Raw genomic sequence first — 16,588 nt, 5'->3', positions numbered from 1 at the left:
ATCTTCTCCAGACAAGTTCACCAGACGTTCAAGTTCAAGACAGTAAAGCATTTGATAAAATAGAAAGCAAGGTAAATAGCCAGGGACTGGATCAGATGGTAAGAATCCTGATGCCAGTCCCCACACAGTTACCATCCCTTGTATGTCTCCAGGGAGCTCTAGCCCCAACTCCCAACTAATCACTGTCTTCCCAGCCCAGCAGGAGGGCGATACATCAGCGGATTGTGGAAAGTTGCTAAGGAAACTCTCTTGGATGCCCTGGGCTTTTCGCTCAGCCTGCACTTCAGACCATCGCAGGCCTGGGCTGCTTTGGACCAAGTGCCTCCATCTCTACAGTTGCTCCCTGGGGCTGGCTCAGCAGGATGCTCGCTTCCGGCCACCTTTTTTTCTTCTTCCAAGTCCGTGTGTGTGTGTGTGTGTGTGTGTGTGTGTGTGTGTGTCTGTGTCTGTGTCTGTGTCTGTGTTTGTGTGATTCTTTAGTTGCTAGTGTCTTTGTACTGTATTATTGTCATCCTCATCTTCATCAGAGAATTTCAGAGACATTGCCCAGCCTTTTAAAAAACTTGGAGCCTCCTCACACGTGGCTTTCTGGGGAATATAATTTCAATATGGAATATGGTGAATATTGGAACAGGGATAATGTGGAATATGACGAATATAGAATCTGAGTCCCAAACATGCTCCCTTGCATTAAAAATGGAGCGATGAGAATAAGAAAAAATAGACCGAAGTGTAACTTTTTAAAGCAAATCTTTCATTACTATTTTTTTTTTTACAATTCTAACTACTTACCCTGAGACTAAGTTCAGTGGGTAAATCAGATTAGTCTGATCTTTTCATTCTTCTTCTTCCCAGACCTTCTCTTTGGGTAAATGTCATTTTTCCACGGATGAAGAATTTTAAAATTTTTCTAAAATTCCCTACCGCTTTCCCAAGTACTTCAGTGACTGATACAACTTCACAAAATCTATGTCTATTACGCTGCAACCTATGCTATATTAGTCAACTGTGACAATTACCCAGATTATGAAAAAATGTACTTTTTCCACTAAAATATCGAAATAAGAAGCAAATTTGCCAGGTTTGTTTTTGCTTGAGTGACTGGGGTAATTGTTCTCTTACTCCACTTGGCCTATACAGTTCTGACCCTGGGCTAGTTGGCCCTCACCTCTAACTGACCTTGCCTTGCCAGCTTAAACCCCAAAGATGCTCGAGCTGCATCCTGGTGGGTTACCTTGGCAACCCCACAATGTCATCTGTTAGAATGTCCTAGGGCGGCAGCTTTTAATTCTATCACAGCAGTCCCATCAGGGGTCATGTAATAGTACTGTGTTCCTATGGTCCCACTTCCTCCCCTCTATGATTTAACACTAAGTACATAGGGAGGGGAGCTGAGCACGGAGAAGCCAGGCTGTTATAGCTTGGTGGGTCACAGATGGCTCCAGAGCCCGTACTGTAGTTTACAAAGCAATCCCCAAGTTAAGGCTGACAACTGATTCTCTCTCCCCCTAATCTCCTCCCTTCCCTGCCTGCCTTCTTCTTCTCTCCACTCCACACAATTAGTCAGCCTGCCTTCCCACAGATCAAGGGATGGCAGGACTGAAAGAGGGGGACTCCTACTATTCCCATACAGCCAATACCTCAGCCACTTTTCCCATTTCCACGGCTGGGTTTTCTGTCTTGAGGGCCCCACAGCTGGATGCTCTGGAGGGAGCAGCCTGGCTGCAGTGGGCCATGCATGTCCCCTTCCAGCTCTCCCCCAGGGAAGAGCATTACACCAGCTTAGACTCTGAAGGAAGCAATGATCCAGCTTTTTTTAAAAATCGCCTCCCGCACCCACCCACCCAATGAACTCCCGTGGCTCTCAATTACTTCCAGGATCCAACACAAAATATCCTATTAGGCATTTAAAGCTCTTTATAACCGGGCCTGTCCTGCCATTCCCATGTTCTCACACCTTTCCAAAATGCTACAATCTGATTGCACCTGCCTCCTCTAGCTTCTATCTCCTGATCCCCAGACTTTGCCTCACTCCTCAAATGCTCTTCCTCTTCCCCTCTGGTCTGTTGTCTTCAAGACTCAAAGCCAACCTTCTGCAGGAGTCCTTTCCTACACTTCTAGTACCTTCCCCTCTGAGATTACCTTCCATCTCCCCCGTGTGTGTGTGTGTCTGTCTGTCTGTCTGTCTGTCTGTCTGTCTGTCTGTCTCTGTCTGTCAGTCTCTCTCTGTCTCCTTCTCTCTCTCTCTCTCTTTAGATAAGTAGATATCTCTTCTATGGACAATTTTTTGCTAGATAGTTGGTACTGTGCATAGAGTGTTGGACTCATTGGCAGGAAGACCTGAGTTTAAATCCTGCCTCAGACACTTACTAGCTTTATTTCCTCATCTGTAAAATGGATATGATAATACTAACAGCCCCAAAGGCTTGTCATGAAGCTAAGCTGAGACAGCACCTGTACAATGCTTTTCGAACCTTAAAGAGTTCTATCAGTGCTAGCTAGGATGTCGTCTGCCCTATTAGAGTGTGTGCTCCTTAAATACATGGTGATTTGGGGGAGGGGTCTTTGTGTCCCCAGGGTTTAGCATAATTCCTGGTATCTAATGGACACTTCATAAATGCTTGATGACTGGCTGACGGATGAGAGTATAGCTAGAACCTTGAGGCAAAAGCAGGATTTGTCAAAGTTTCAGGATTTAAGAGGTTCATACCGAAACTTATAGGGACAGTAACTTCTGGGTCTTATTATTTTTTTTTATAGATTATGGTCAGACAAGGGGATTTCAGAGCTCTTTTATTTATTTTTTTATTTTTTATTTTTTTAGTGAGGCAATTGGGGTTAAGTGACTTGCCTAGGGTCCACATGGCTAGTAATTGTTAAGTGTCTGAGGCTGGATTTGAACTCAGGTACTCCTGACTCCAGGGCCAGTGCTCTATCCATTGCACCACCTAGCTGCCCCTGGGTCTTATTATTTTAAACAAGCCCCCTGAGTCCATCTTGTGTTGTCTTAGCCTCAAAGCAGGGTTTCCAAGGAAAGCCAAGGTCTGAAGGCCTGCTGAAAGTCAGCTTTATGACAGTAGATATTTTAAATGTCATTTGAGCACCAGGGAGATCCCATCTGGACCAGCTGTTACAGGCTCAAAGGTGACAAGAAGATCTGGCTACCAAAGGCTGGCCCCCTCCAATCTCTAATGGTTCCAATGATACAAATCCTGGACTTAAGCTTACATTCTGTTCTGGGTGCTTCCCTTCCTTGGTTGTGAAAGAAACAAGCCTCTGGTGGGAATGACATCAAGGGCATCTTCAGTGGCTTGGCCAATATTCAGACCATTCCATTGAATCCATTTATTTAGTGCCTACTCAGTGCCACCTTGGTGGAGTTTGTAGAATGTAAATCTGAGGGCAAGGATGGCTTCATTTTCATCTTTGTCTCTCTGGCACCTAGCACGGTGCCAGGCACAAAATAGATACAGGGTCTTCTGAAAATCTGCTGTGTATGGTTATTGATTAAGTGATTGATCGATTGACTGATCGATTGGGTAGAGACCTGCTGTCGAGTCAGGAAGACCTTAGTTCTGCTTCTGCCTCTGACTCATACTGGGCAAGTCACCAAATCTCTCATTGCCCCATGTAACTCTAGAATTTACAGAAGACTTGCAGATGCATTTTCTTATCTGGGGGTTGTCTATACCAGTGAAAACATAGTTCTGGAATCAGAACTATCAGTGTTGGGGCTAGAAAGACAAAAACAGGCCCTCATCTCCAAGAGCCTCTATGGGACTGGACATGTCACTGCGCATGTCCATAGAAAAGAAAATACTAAATAGCTTTTTCTTTTGTGTTTTGGTTCATTTTGGTTTGAGTTTCTGTTTATTTGGAGGGGGGGACAGGGTGTTAAAGTGATTCAGACCTGTGATCTCATTATTGTAAGAAGCTCACTGTGCAGACACCCTGGAGTGTGTTGGAGTAACCTCTTCCAGTTTTGAGAAAGCTGATTGTTAAATTTTCAGTGTGACCATTTACACTGAGGAAATTGGCTAACTACAAATTAGAGCTTAATTCATGGCTTTGTTTATTGTTTAGATTTAAGAACGTGATGGAGAAAATATTAATAATGAAGATTAAATTTAAAAGGGAGGGGCAGCTAGATGGCACAGTGGATAGAGCACTGGCCCTGGAGTCGGGAGGACCTGAGTTCAAATCCGGCCTCAGACACTTAACTTTATTGTCTGTGTGACCCTGGGCAAGTCACTTAACCCCAATTGCCTCACTAAAAAAAAAAAGGGAGCCCATGTACATTTTTTTTCATGGTGCTGGTTATTAAACATTTACCAGCATACCCCTAAGAAACACCAGGCACTAAAAATAGCCTAGCATTTCTGTAATTTAGAAAGCATTTGTAGTTTAGAAAGAAATTGTAATCTCTGTAATTTAGAAAGTTCTTGGGGACATTAAAAGGTTAATTTCATGAACAACTAGTATCTGTCTGAGTCAGAACTTGAACTCACTTCCTCTGGACTCTGAGGTCAACTCTCTACCCGCCATGTTGACTCTCAAATAAAAATAAAATATAAAGTAATTGGGGGTAGATGGCAAGGAGAGAGGATCAAGATAGACCGCCTGTCCTAGGTAGCATCTGAACTGGCACTTTTATGGAGGTGAGACAGAGGTGAGGCAGGAAAGCATGCCAGGCATGGGTGATAGAGTCCATCCAAAGGCAAAAGATGATGGAATGAATGGGGGTATGGGGGAACAGGGAATAGACTCGATTGACTAGAATCTAGAAAGCATGATGGGGAGTAATAGGAAATCAGTCTGGAAAAATAGTTTAGAGCATGCTGGGAAAAGTTTTAAAATGGCAGGGGAGATTGAATTCTATCCTGAAAGCCTTTAAGCATGGGAATGCTATGGTTAGGACAGTACTTTGAGAATATCAATTTGGCATCCTGTGGAGATGAGATTGAAGGAGAGAGAGAGAGAGAGAGAGAGAGAGAGAGAGAGAGAGAGAGAGAGAGAGAGAGAGAGAGAGACTGGAGGCGGAAGAACCAATTAGGATTTTATTGTAAATCGTCCAGGAGAGAGAGGAACAGAGCCTGAATTAGGTTAGGAGCTGTTTGATGGGAGAGGAGAAGATAGGTCCAAGAGATCGACAAGACTTGTCAAGTGATTGGACAAGGCAGTATGAAAGAAAGAGAAGAATGGGGGGAATAACTCCCTCCAAGGATTCCAGCCTGAGGGTCTGAGGGATGGGGACCTAAACAGAAGTAGAGAAGTTAAGAAGAGGAATGGGTTTTGGGGGGAAAGTTCATTCATAGCTATATTACATGATGACTTATGAATGTGAATTAGGGGGCCCCAGAGTAAAGCCTTCCCCCCTTCCCATTTCCTTAGCTTTTTTTCTCCTTGGGTTAAGCAGTAGGAATAGTCTATGGCTATCCTCAATGCAGAAAGAAGAGATTGGCACTTGGTGGACCAGCAATTCCAGCCCACTTAACACTTACGTAATCTTGGAGAATTTATTTGATCTCTTTGGGTCTCAGTTGTCTCATCTTTTTGTCATTGCACTCCTTCGGGTAGATACTAAGCAGTAGAATCCCTGGGTCAAAGCGAATGGACATTTTGGTCACTTTATTTGCAAAATTCCAAATTGCTTTCCTAAAGGGTGGCGCTAATTCATAGCTCCACCAACAATACATGAGCATGCCCCTCTTCAGCGTGCCCAGTTTCTGGATAATTTTTTAATTAATTAAATTAAATTAATTTGGGGAGTCGGGGTAATGAGGGTTAAGTGACTTGCCCAGGGTCATACAGCTAGTATGTGTCAAGTGTCTGAGGCTGGATCTGAACTCAGGTCCTCCTGAATCCAGGGCTGGTGCTGTATCCACTGCACCACCTAGCCGTCCCCAGCGTTCCCAGTTTCAAAGGCAAATGTAAATCTCATGGGGGGGGGGAAGAGGGGAGAGGGGACACTGGGGAGATTGGCCGTTTGAGAAGAATCCAGGGAATCTGAGAAAGGAAGTTGGTTATACTAGAAGGGCCACCGGAGAGTGAGCAGAAGGTGGGAGAGGGGAAGCTGACCGGCACCAGACATTTGGAGCTCTTGTATCAGTGGGGGTGGGACTGAGCAGAGTCTGTAGCCCCTCTCCTCTCCTCAGGTGGGAATGCCTGGAGATTGCACACTCTCCCACCAGAGAAGCAGCAACAACAGTCTCCACAGGGACCCCAGACCAACTAGCTTTCTCATTTATTTACCTTGCTTCGTGTTTCCATTAAATATGTTATCGGTTTTATGTGTGTATATATATATATTTTTTAAATGACTGAATTCCCTGTAGTTTTGCATAGCTGATTACTCAAAATAGCTCTAAGCCTGGAAGAAGCAAATGGTTTCTGGGCCATGGAGAACCTGGCTACAAATGTTTGTTGAATGAATGCACAAACAAACAGAAATATCCCAAGACAGGATCATTCACTTCCAAGGACCCTTACCCATTTAGCCCACGGCCTCGGTTCTCTATTACCTCTGACTCCTTCCTTCTTTCTAACTCTTTCTTCCCGACCTTGTTATTATGTTCTGCTCACCCAGGCTCCTATCCTCATTCCCTTTTTGAAATGCATTTAGAGGTTTTAAATGTCAATCACCACAGGGCCATGTTCTCCCTCTCTGCTGTCAGCAGTCTATCTGCTCTGCTAAAATGGGGGCTTTGGAAGAGATCACTGCTGTCAGTCACAGCTGAGGCCAGGCCTCTTGGCCCCGAAGGTCCCCATTCCAAATAGCTGGGGAGGCAGACAGAGGAACCAGCAGAGTCTTTTTAAAAGAACCAAATACTTAATCTTGGCACCATCCTTCACTGGGAGAAAAAAACAACACAACAGCTGGATGGCAATAGGCCAGGCTAGAACATCTGCCTCTTTCTTGGGGAGTTTGGATGAGACTGTTCGGATAATGCAGTTATTAAGAAACTATCAATATTTTACAAGTGTTACCATTTTTTGAAAAGATGGCTTGGGAAGCCTTGTGGGACAAAACCTGAGAGGTAAACATGTAACAGAGAAAATCCATAGACTGATTCTGCCTCCTGTTTAGTCTCATGTTAATGATGCTAATTAATCCGAAAGAGAAGAATTCTGTCTCCAACATTCCTTCCCTGGCTTTTCTTCATCCTTGGTTCCTTCTCAAGTCTAGTCATGATGTCAGGGTCCCATAAATAATACTTGGTTCATCTGAGGTAAATGAGTATTTTAAGTGGATTTAATTGGAGGTCAATTTCTCCGGGCAAAAATAAATAAATTTGGAGATGTCACTTTTTCCGGTGTTGCAGTGGACACTTCTTAGAGGCTCCAGAGCAATCAATAATCCCAACAATGATTCCTGTGTTATCACTGATCCTCAGTCCTTTCAGTTCAGGGACCATTTCAGCAAAGCAAGAGGCAGAGGAGTTATCTGAACCCTGGGAGAGATGGGGAAGGCAGCTGACCTGACTGATATGTGGAGCCCTAGTGCCAATCTGTCAGTCAATCAGCAAGCCATCAGAGGGTAGGCTCCTCAAAATCAGGGATTGTCTTTTTCCTTTCTTTGTATGGCACATAGTAATAATAAAACTAATAATAGCTGACATTTATGTAGTGCTTGCTATGTGCCAGGCACTGTGATAAGCATTTTATGATTATTATCTCATTGGATCTTCACAATAACCCTGGGAGGTAGGTGCTATTATTATTCCAAGTTTACAGATGAGGGAAACTGAGGCAAACAGAAGTGTGAGGGAAAACAATCCTCTTCTCAGTAATTCTCAGGAACTCAGCAGCGATGTGAAAAAGGCTCTTTTATTTCCTTCTTGTGAGGAGGCACCCTAGTGTGCAGCTAGTGGGTGCAAAGAAAGGGGGCTCAAAGGCCCTGTTTATGCCCTAGTCCGTAATGTGAGTGGACCCTCCCCTTTTTCATCATTGGTCTGATAACTCAAGGGTTACAATCTACACGCAAAACCTAGCTAATCGGAATGCAGTATTCCCATCCCTCTTCCTTATATGGACACAACTCCAGAGCTGACCTTATTGAGACCAGGGCTCCTTGAACCATGTGATTTTGTTAGCCAGAGGGGGAGAAGGGGATCTGAGACCTTTGTCCTAAAAACAGGTCAGGAGGAGTATGAATGACTGTTATATCCTCATTGAGAGGAGACTACACATTTTCTCACAAGAAGTTAAGTGACTTCCCCAGGTTACACAGTTAGTAAGGTGTCTGAAGCCAAATTAATAAATATTTACTAACTGAAAAATATTTATTAAGCATCTAATTTGTGCCACACACTGTGCTAAGCTGTAGAGAGGGACATTGTATTTGTAGAATCTATTTGTGGGCACTATTCTCAAGCCAAACTGAGTCATTCTACTGATGGGTTGTGATGCTTGGGAATTTCTTTTTTTCCCCTTAACATTTTTTTTAAAATTTTGAGTTCCAAATTCTATCCCTCCCTCCCCGAGACAATCTTATATAGATTACACATGTGCAATCATGTAAAACATTTCCATATTCATCATTTTGTGGAAGAAAATTCAAATAAAATGAAAGCAAAGAAGGGAGGGAGAAAGGGAGGAAGGGAGGGAGGGAGGGAGGGAGGAGGGAAGGAAGGAAAGAAGGAAGAAAAGTATGCTTCGATCTACAGACACCATCAGTTTTTTTTCTCTGAAGGTAGATTGCATTTTTCATCATGAGTTCTTTGGGATTATCTTGTATCATTGTGTTACTGAAAATAGCTGTGTATTGTACTTCATTGTACAATATTGTTACTGTGTACAATGTTCTCCTGGTTCTGCTTACCTCACTCTGCATCAGTTCATGTAAGTCTATCTAGGTTTTTCTGAAATCCTCCTACTCATCATTTCTTATAGCACAATAATATTCCATTACATTCATATGCTACAAATTGTTTACTCATTCCCCAATTGATGGACGTCCCCATAATTTCCAGTTTTTAGCCACCACGAAAAGAGCTGCTATAAATACTTTTGTACAAATGGATGCCTGGGAATTTCGTGCAATGGTGATTCACAATTGCCTTTGGATAGGTTATGGGGAAACAGTAACCCCGTTGTTATGGACGTCATGTACATGAACTCTCTGTTTTACTTCCTTTTTTATTTAATTTGCTTCATATTTTGATGAAAAATTGTAGTGGATGTATATTCCTTTAGTATAACAACAGAGTGACCAATGGGTGAGGGCTCATGGGTTAACTCCTGATTTGAATAGTTGGTTATCCCAAATGGTTCCCCAAAACTGGAAAAGAGCAAATAGTTCCAGAAGCCTGGGGGCCCTGGCTACAAATGTATGTTGGATGAATGGATGAACATAGACCAAGTGCTTACCTCTTTGGATCACTCATGTTTGCCATAATAAAAAAAAAAATTATAAGCTTTTGCTTGGGTAAATAATTATTATTTAGCTATTTCTTTAAAAGACTGGGCTTTTAAAATGATGATTAGAATCCATTGCAGGGGGCAACTAGGTGGCACAGTAGATAAAGTACCAGTCCTGGATTCAGGAGGACCTGAGTTCAAATCTGGCCTCAGACACTTGACACTTAAGAGCTGTGTGACCCTGGGCAGGTCACTTAATCCTCATTGCTGCAACCAAAAAAAAAAATTGCAAAAAAAATACCACTAAAATACACACATTTTTGTTGGATTTGGCTTTTGGACTAGTCTGTGAGTCATTTGAAGGACTGTTTTAGATCCCAGTGGACTGCTTTGGTGAGCACCACTCACCTCTTAGCACCTCTTGCCTATGTAAATCCTGTCTTCCTATTTCTGGTTCTCAGTATGATGCCTGCAAAGACTTTGGGTTAGCATTTTCACTTAGTAAAACCAAAACCAAATTAGCAGGTGCTTTCAGGCTTGCAGACATGCCAATTTCCAGGAAAACACTATTGGCATTACTAGTAGAATGTATCAGGGGAAAAAGAAAACAGTTTCTGATTTGTCTGGCTGATCACAAAATAGGCCTGATGCCACCTAGTTCTGATAAATAGTTCCTAAGTGTTTCTAGAGAAACACAGGGCCATGCAGAAGTCATTCTGGGAGAGGCACAATCACCAACATCCTTCCCTGATATCCCCAGTTATTAACATTTTCTCCCACCTCAGTTTTCTGTCTTTCTTCTTCTTCTTCTTCTTCTTCTACTTCTTCTTCTTCTTCTTCTTCTTCTTCTTCTTCTTCTTCTTCTTCTTCTTCTTCTTCTTCTTTCTTTTTCTTCTTCCTCTCTCTCTGTCTCGCTCTCATTCTCTTTCCTTGTTTTGCAAACAGGACTAAGTGACTTGCCCAGGGTCACACAGCTAGTAAGTGTCTGAGGTCATATTTGAACTCAGAAGAGGAGTCTTTCTGACTCCAGACTTGGCACTCTGTGTACTATGGCACCACTTAGCTGCCCATGGAGTGTCTAGGAATGTGCTAAAAATGTTTAACAACAAGCTCCCTAGGAAAAAAAGTATGTGCACACACTTTTAAGTCTTGTGTATATTATCAGCATTTTCTCCATCACTTTCTTAATTCTAAACAATCAACAAAACAATAAATCAAGCCCTGATCTGTAACTCTGCTGATTCCCAAGGTGTAAATATGCATACTGAAAATTTAACAATTGGATGGCTCCAGCTGGCTCCCAACTCCCTGGGCATATTCCCTGTAAAATGGTGGGGTTGGACTCTCTGTTTCCTCATCAAAATAGAGGATGGGGGGGCAGCTAGGTGGCACAGTGGATAGAGCACCGGCCCTGGAATCAGGAGTACCTGAGTTCAAATCCGGCCTCAGACACTTATACTTACTAGCTGTGTGACCCTGGGCAAGTCACTTAACCCCTCATTGCCTCACTAAAAAAAAAAAAAATAGAGGATGGGATTGGGCTCAATGTTCCTCCAGCTCACTTCCCTTCTGACTCTGTCTATGGTCTTATGATTCTTTCCAGTTCTAAATCTATGTTTCTGTGACTCTATGAGGTATCTAGATGACCCAGTGGCTTGAGTGCTGGTCCTGCAGTAGGGCCTGAGTTCAAATTCAGATTCATGTACTTCCTAGATATATGATTTCTGTCTGATTCAGGGTTGTTGTGAGGATCAAATAGGATAATATTTATAAAGTGCTTAGCACAGTGCCTGGCACATAGTGTCTGCTTAGTAAATGTTTGTTAAACATTTTGGTTTGTCTCTCTATTGTGAGCTAGCAGGAACCCTGAACAATTTATAGGAGGAAATGGTAGCAATTTTCCTCAGCTTCCTTGCTGATGGGATGTCAGAAAGATATTATTGTCAGTCATAATGGGAGTTCCAGAGTAGCAAGACCTCTCAGAGCAGGAAAGTCTAGGGCCAGCAGTCTAGGAAACCTCACAGGGCCCAACGAAGGCCAGGAATCACAACTTAGAACCAAGGATTAGAGACTGGTATAGGCACGTATGCAACGCAGGAGTCTGAAAGTAGGTTTGAAACTGTAAGTTCAGTCTGTGTGTAAAAAGGATAGGGAAGAAGTGAATGCCATGGACATTGACGACAGTTGAACCCACATCAAACACCCCAGTCATGAATTGCCCGAGTTGGAAGAGATCTCAGAGTCCTCCAGTCCTCCTAACCAAATGTACCAGCATCTCCTACATGTGACTAACCAACCATTGCTTAAAGGGAAACACACCAGCTCCAGATATATATGGTCTTTTCCATTTTGTGATAACTCTAATTATCAGAAAGAATTTTTCCAAGTGGGAGTAGGGCAGATGCTTGATAGGAGTCAAGGGAGGAAGATCTCTGGTGAGGCCTTGAAGTCAGGAGGAACTAGGAACCTGAAGGCTCAGACATGAAACCCAGACATTGGAGAAACCCAGGGCCAAAGCAGGTGTTTGGTGGCTGGGGAACTCAGTTACCGGTGTCAGAGTGGGAATAGCAACAAAAATGACTCTTTGGACTCCAAATACATCCTGTGCTTTCTCATTTCACAATCTTTGTTGCTTACTTTCCCTGTTCTGAATGATATTTCTCGGGCAGCTAGATGGCGCAGTGGTTAAAGCACCGGCCCTGGATTCAGGAGTACCTGAGTTCAAATCCGGCCTCAGACACTTGACACTTACTAGCTGTGTGACTCTGGGCAAGTCACTTAACCCCCATTGCCTAAAAAAAAAAAAAAAAAAAAAGTCTAACTGAATGATATCTCTCGAAGATTAAAGGGTTAGAAACTAGGACCTAAGAAGAAAAGGAATTGGGCTTAATTAACCAGAAGAAAATAAACAAAAAGATTGAGAGGTGCCTTAATTAAGTCATCTTCCACATGAAAGAGGAAGGTAACTCCCTGTTCTTCAGCACTACTGAGGATAAAATAAAATCCAAACCCACTTAATTGTAGCAAGGGGGGCTTGAATAAGTACATGCAAAGTAAAGAACTTTGAGGCTGAAAGAGTATTCGACATTGTTCAGAATTAGTTAAAAGCGGTTGGGATCTGAGAAACATGGTTAAATAAATGTGTTAGAGCCGGGGAAAACATCTATAATTTTGAGAGTTGCTCTTTTGCTTATGTGTGCTAAGAACTCATTAATTTTAACCTCCTTTAATTTAAGACCATGCTGTTATTAGAGCATTCTAATCACTAGATATAGAAGGGGAGTAAAAGTTTGCCTAGCAAATGAATGTTACAAACAAGAGAAATGTGGAGCCTACTTGTACTTGCCAATAAACTGTTTTTAACTGCTTTGCATGCAAATAAATGCCTTTGTTAAATAATGGATATGTTAATGGTCGATTATTCTTATCTAAGAGTCTCGGAGACAAATAAATGGTCCAGCTCTCTCCTTCCCTTTTTCAGGTCAGTGGAGTGATTCCACATGGAATCCCAGAACTGGGAGGGGCCTTAATGCCTTCATTTGTGAGGCCCAAAAATGGATAGCAGGTTGGAAGTATTGAGATGGCTTAGTGGTTGGAGTAAGGAAGACCTGAACTCAAATTCAGCCTCAGGCATTTACTATCTGTGTGATCCTGCATGTAATCTAACTGCTTCTTGCCTCAGTTTCTTCATATGTAAAATGAAAGGGTCAGAATTGCCATCCATTAAAATACCTTCAGGGGGGCAGTTAGATGGTGCAGTGGATAAAGCACTGGCCCTGGATTCAGGAGGACCTGAGTTAAAATCTAGCTTCAGACACTTGACACTAGCTGTGTGACCCTGGGCAAGCAATTCATTGCCCTCCAAAAGAAAAAATTCCTTCTAGCTTTAAAACTAGGATCCTGTGAATGGATTTATAATCCAGATTGTTGCTGTTCCTTCTTCATTCTTAGACAGGACCAGTGACACCACAAAGCTGATGGATATAAGTGATTGAATTTTAGTGAGGCAGAGTCATCTATCCCACTCTCTCCTGCAGTCATCAAAGCCCAGTGTCCTTGACAGCAAGTCCCAGATTGCAACTGTTTTATGACTAAGACTTTTGGCCCAAATCGGCTCGATTTTTCTGGTAGGATGTCCCCTTGATCCAATGGTGACTCCCTCCTGGAGGCCTGGAGGAAGAGATGGGACCACCTATCCTTCATTTCCCTCTGATCTCTGCTTCTGACCCTCTGTAGTTGGCCACCATGCCCTCCTGAGGGTACCTTCTCCAAAAATACCCCCTGAGATAATGAGCATACTGAGCTATCTGTTGAATTCAAGTCAGTAGCCCATGTAAAGTGGGCTTCATCAATACTGGTTAATGCCTGATTAATCTTATTTCCTTTTTTTTTAAATAGAATTATTAAAGTTGTAAGACTTTATTACAGAGGAAAAGCATAGAAAGAGGTGACCCAGTGTGAGACAAAGCATTTGATAAAATCTCCCATGTTCTTCAAGTCACTAGACCTGAACACGAGTCATGCAGGATTTATAGTCAGGTTGGTGGGAGTCTGCAGTGAGGACTGTGGGGGATCTGTATTTGGCTCTGTGCTCATAACATTTTCATCAGTGACTTGGAAAAAAGGCTTAGATGGTATGCTTATAACACTTGAAGATGCTACAAAACTGGAAGAGATAGCTAATGTACTGGATGACAAAGTTGGGATCCAAAAGAATTTTGAGACCCTAGAACATTTAAAGTGCATTTAATTTAGTAAATTTCCAGAGTTCACTAAAAAGTCTTTATTTGTATAAAAAAAAGTCACCTTCCCAAGTACAAGATGAGGGAAGCCTAGTTATTTTGTCAAAAATAGCTTTTGGAACAACAACAAAAAAACAAAAAACAAAAAACAAAGGGGGCAGCTAGGTGGCGCAGTGGATAAAGCTCCGGTCCTGGATTCAGGAGGACCTGAGTTCAAATCTGACCTTGGACACTTGACACTTACTAGCTGTGTGACCCTGGGCAAGTCACTTAACCCCCATTGCCCCACAAAAAACAAAAACAAACAAAAAATAGCTTTTGGTCTTTAAAAAAAAAAAAAAGGTTTTTTGGCAGCTAGGTGGTGCAGTGGATAAAGGACCAGCCCTGGATTCAGGAGGATCTGAGTTCAAATCCGGTCTAAGACACTTGACACTTACTAGATGTGTGACCCTGGGCAAGTCACTTAACCCTCATTGTCCTCCCCCAAAATAATGAAAGAGAGTGAAAAATAGCATGCTTCAGTCTATGTTCCATCAAAAAAAAGTTATTTTGTTTAAAAGGGACCTAGATAGGGGATTAACCTTTTGTGTAATGGACTCTTTTGGTTGTCTGATGAAGCCTTAGGAATCCCTCCTTGGAACAAAATTTTTAAATGCATAAATAAAATGTATAGAATTGCAAAAGAAACCAATTAAATTGAGACACAGCTATAAAGGTATTTAAAAAAAAAAGTTTGTGGAAGCCAGGCTAAAAACTCTTGTTCTAGAGGTTTGAGGGCACTGGGTGGGGGTGAAGTAGGGGGGCTGCAACTCAACATGAATCACACTGTGGTATGGGGAACAAGAAAATTAATGTACTTGGATTTCAGTAAGAGAAACACAATTGTCAGGAATAAAGGGGTAATAGTTCTGCTCTATTCTGCCAGGGTCAGACCACATCATCACCACCACCACCACCACCACAGCTAACATTTATAGAGTAAAGTGTTTTCCACATGCTATCTCTCTTTTTTTTAATTTTCAATTTTTTACTTTTTGTGGGACAACGATGGTTAACTGACTTGCCCAGGGTCACACAGCTAGTAAGTATCAAGTGTCTGAGGTCAGATTTGAACTCAGGTCCTCCTGAATCCAGGGCCAGTGCTTTATCCACTGTGCCATCTAGCTGCCCCCAACCTGCTATCTCTCTTGATCCTCACAACAAGACTATGAAGTACTCACTATAATTATATCCATTTCACAGATGAGAAAACAAGTTTTGTTCTTGTTGTTTGGTTGTTTTCAGTTGTGGGTAACTCTTTGTGATCCTTTTTGGGGTTTTCTTGGCAGAGATATGGGAGTGGTTTGTCATTTCCTTCTCCAGCTCGTTTTCCAGATAAGAAAATTGAGGCCACTTCAGTATCTCTGTCCCCAAATAGGATCACGGAGAGTCAGAGATGACTGGAAAACAAATCAAATTGACTCAAGCCAGTCCCATCTTTCTGATTCCTTCCTTCCTGACTGTGTTTCAGTGAGCGAAGGGAGACAGTGATGTAAGAAGAGAGACCTCAGGCCCTCCCCCATCCAAGGTCCATGAATATATTCCTCTGTTCTCTACCTCAGCATTTGTTCTCCATTTTCTTTCTTTTTTCTTTCTTTCTTTTTTTTTTTTTGCAGGGTAATGAGGGTTAAGTGACTTGCCCAGGGTCACACAGTTAGTAAGTGTCGAGTGTCTGAAGCCAGATTTGAACTCAGGTCCTCCTGAATCCCGGGCCGGTGCTCTATCCACTGTGCCACCCAGCCACCCCCCTCTTCTCCATTTTCGATAAAGAAGATTGGAGATGGCCATGACCTGGTGAATGTTGAGATACCAGGACCAGGTGGCCCAGCATTGTTATCCACATTGGGTGATGCAGTCAGACTGTCTAGCATTAAGAGCCTGAGACCAGGAACCCAGCCTATTAGTATCAGAGACAGGGACTCATCTGGTAGTGATGTTGATCTGGATGTGAACTTCATGGGGGAAGCCAATATCCCTTCATAAGACTGAACTGATAGGAATTGGTTAAATGGAACTGTGGGTGCTAGTCACTGGGGAGATCATACCAAATGTCTGCTCAAGAGGAGGGCAGTAGAGAAGGGCACCCTCATCTCCTCAGGGGCCCCCCCTAGAACCCTGAGAGAGAGATGGAGCCACGCTCACTCTGGGAGAGTGAGGTCACAGCAAATGACTTATGGAAGTGAAGGAAAGGTTCCCTTCAAACAGATGCAAGACTTTAGCGGGGGAGGAAGGAGATACTATGAACTGGTTGGAACAATGAACGCCTAAGGTAGAGGGTGGCACTTGGTTTGAACTGTGAGCAAAGTTGGGCGTTCTTAGAAGTAGAGGGGAGGAGGGGGAGTATTCTAGGCAAGGGGCTGGGCTTGCAAAGGCCTTGAATTCTTCAGCTGACAAATAATAGTAGTGCCACCTCTCAGTCTTGTAAGGATTCAGTAAGACAATATTCA

The sequence above is a fragment of the Dromiciops gliroides genome, chromosome 5 (genome assembly GCF_019393635.1).
Source record: "Dromiciops gliroides isolate mDroGli1 chromosome 5, mDroGli1.pri, whole genome shotgun sequence".
Lineage (NCBI taxonomy): Eukaryota > Metazoa > Chordata > Mammalia > Microbiotheria > Microbiotheriidae > Dromiciops > Dromiciops gliroides.
The sequence above is the reverse complement of the archived record's forward strand: the minus strand, read 5'-3'. Positions refer to the sequence as shown.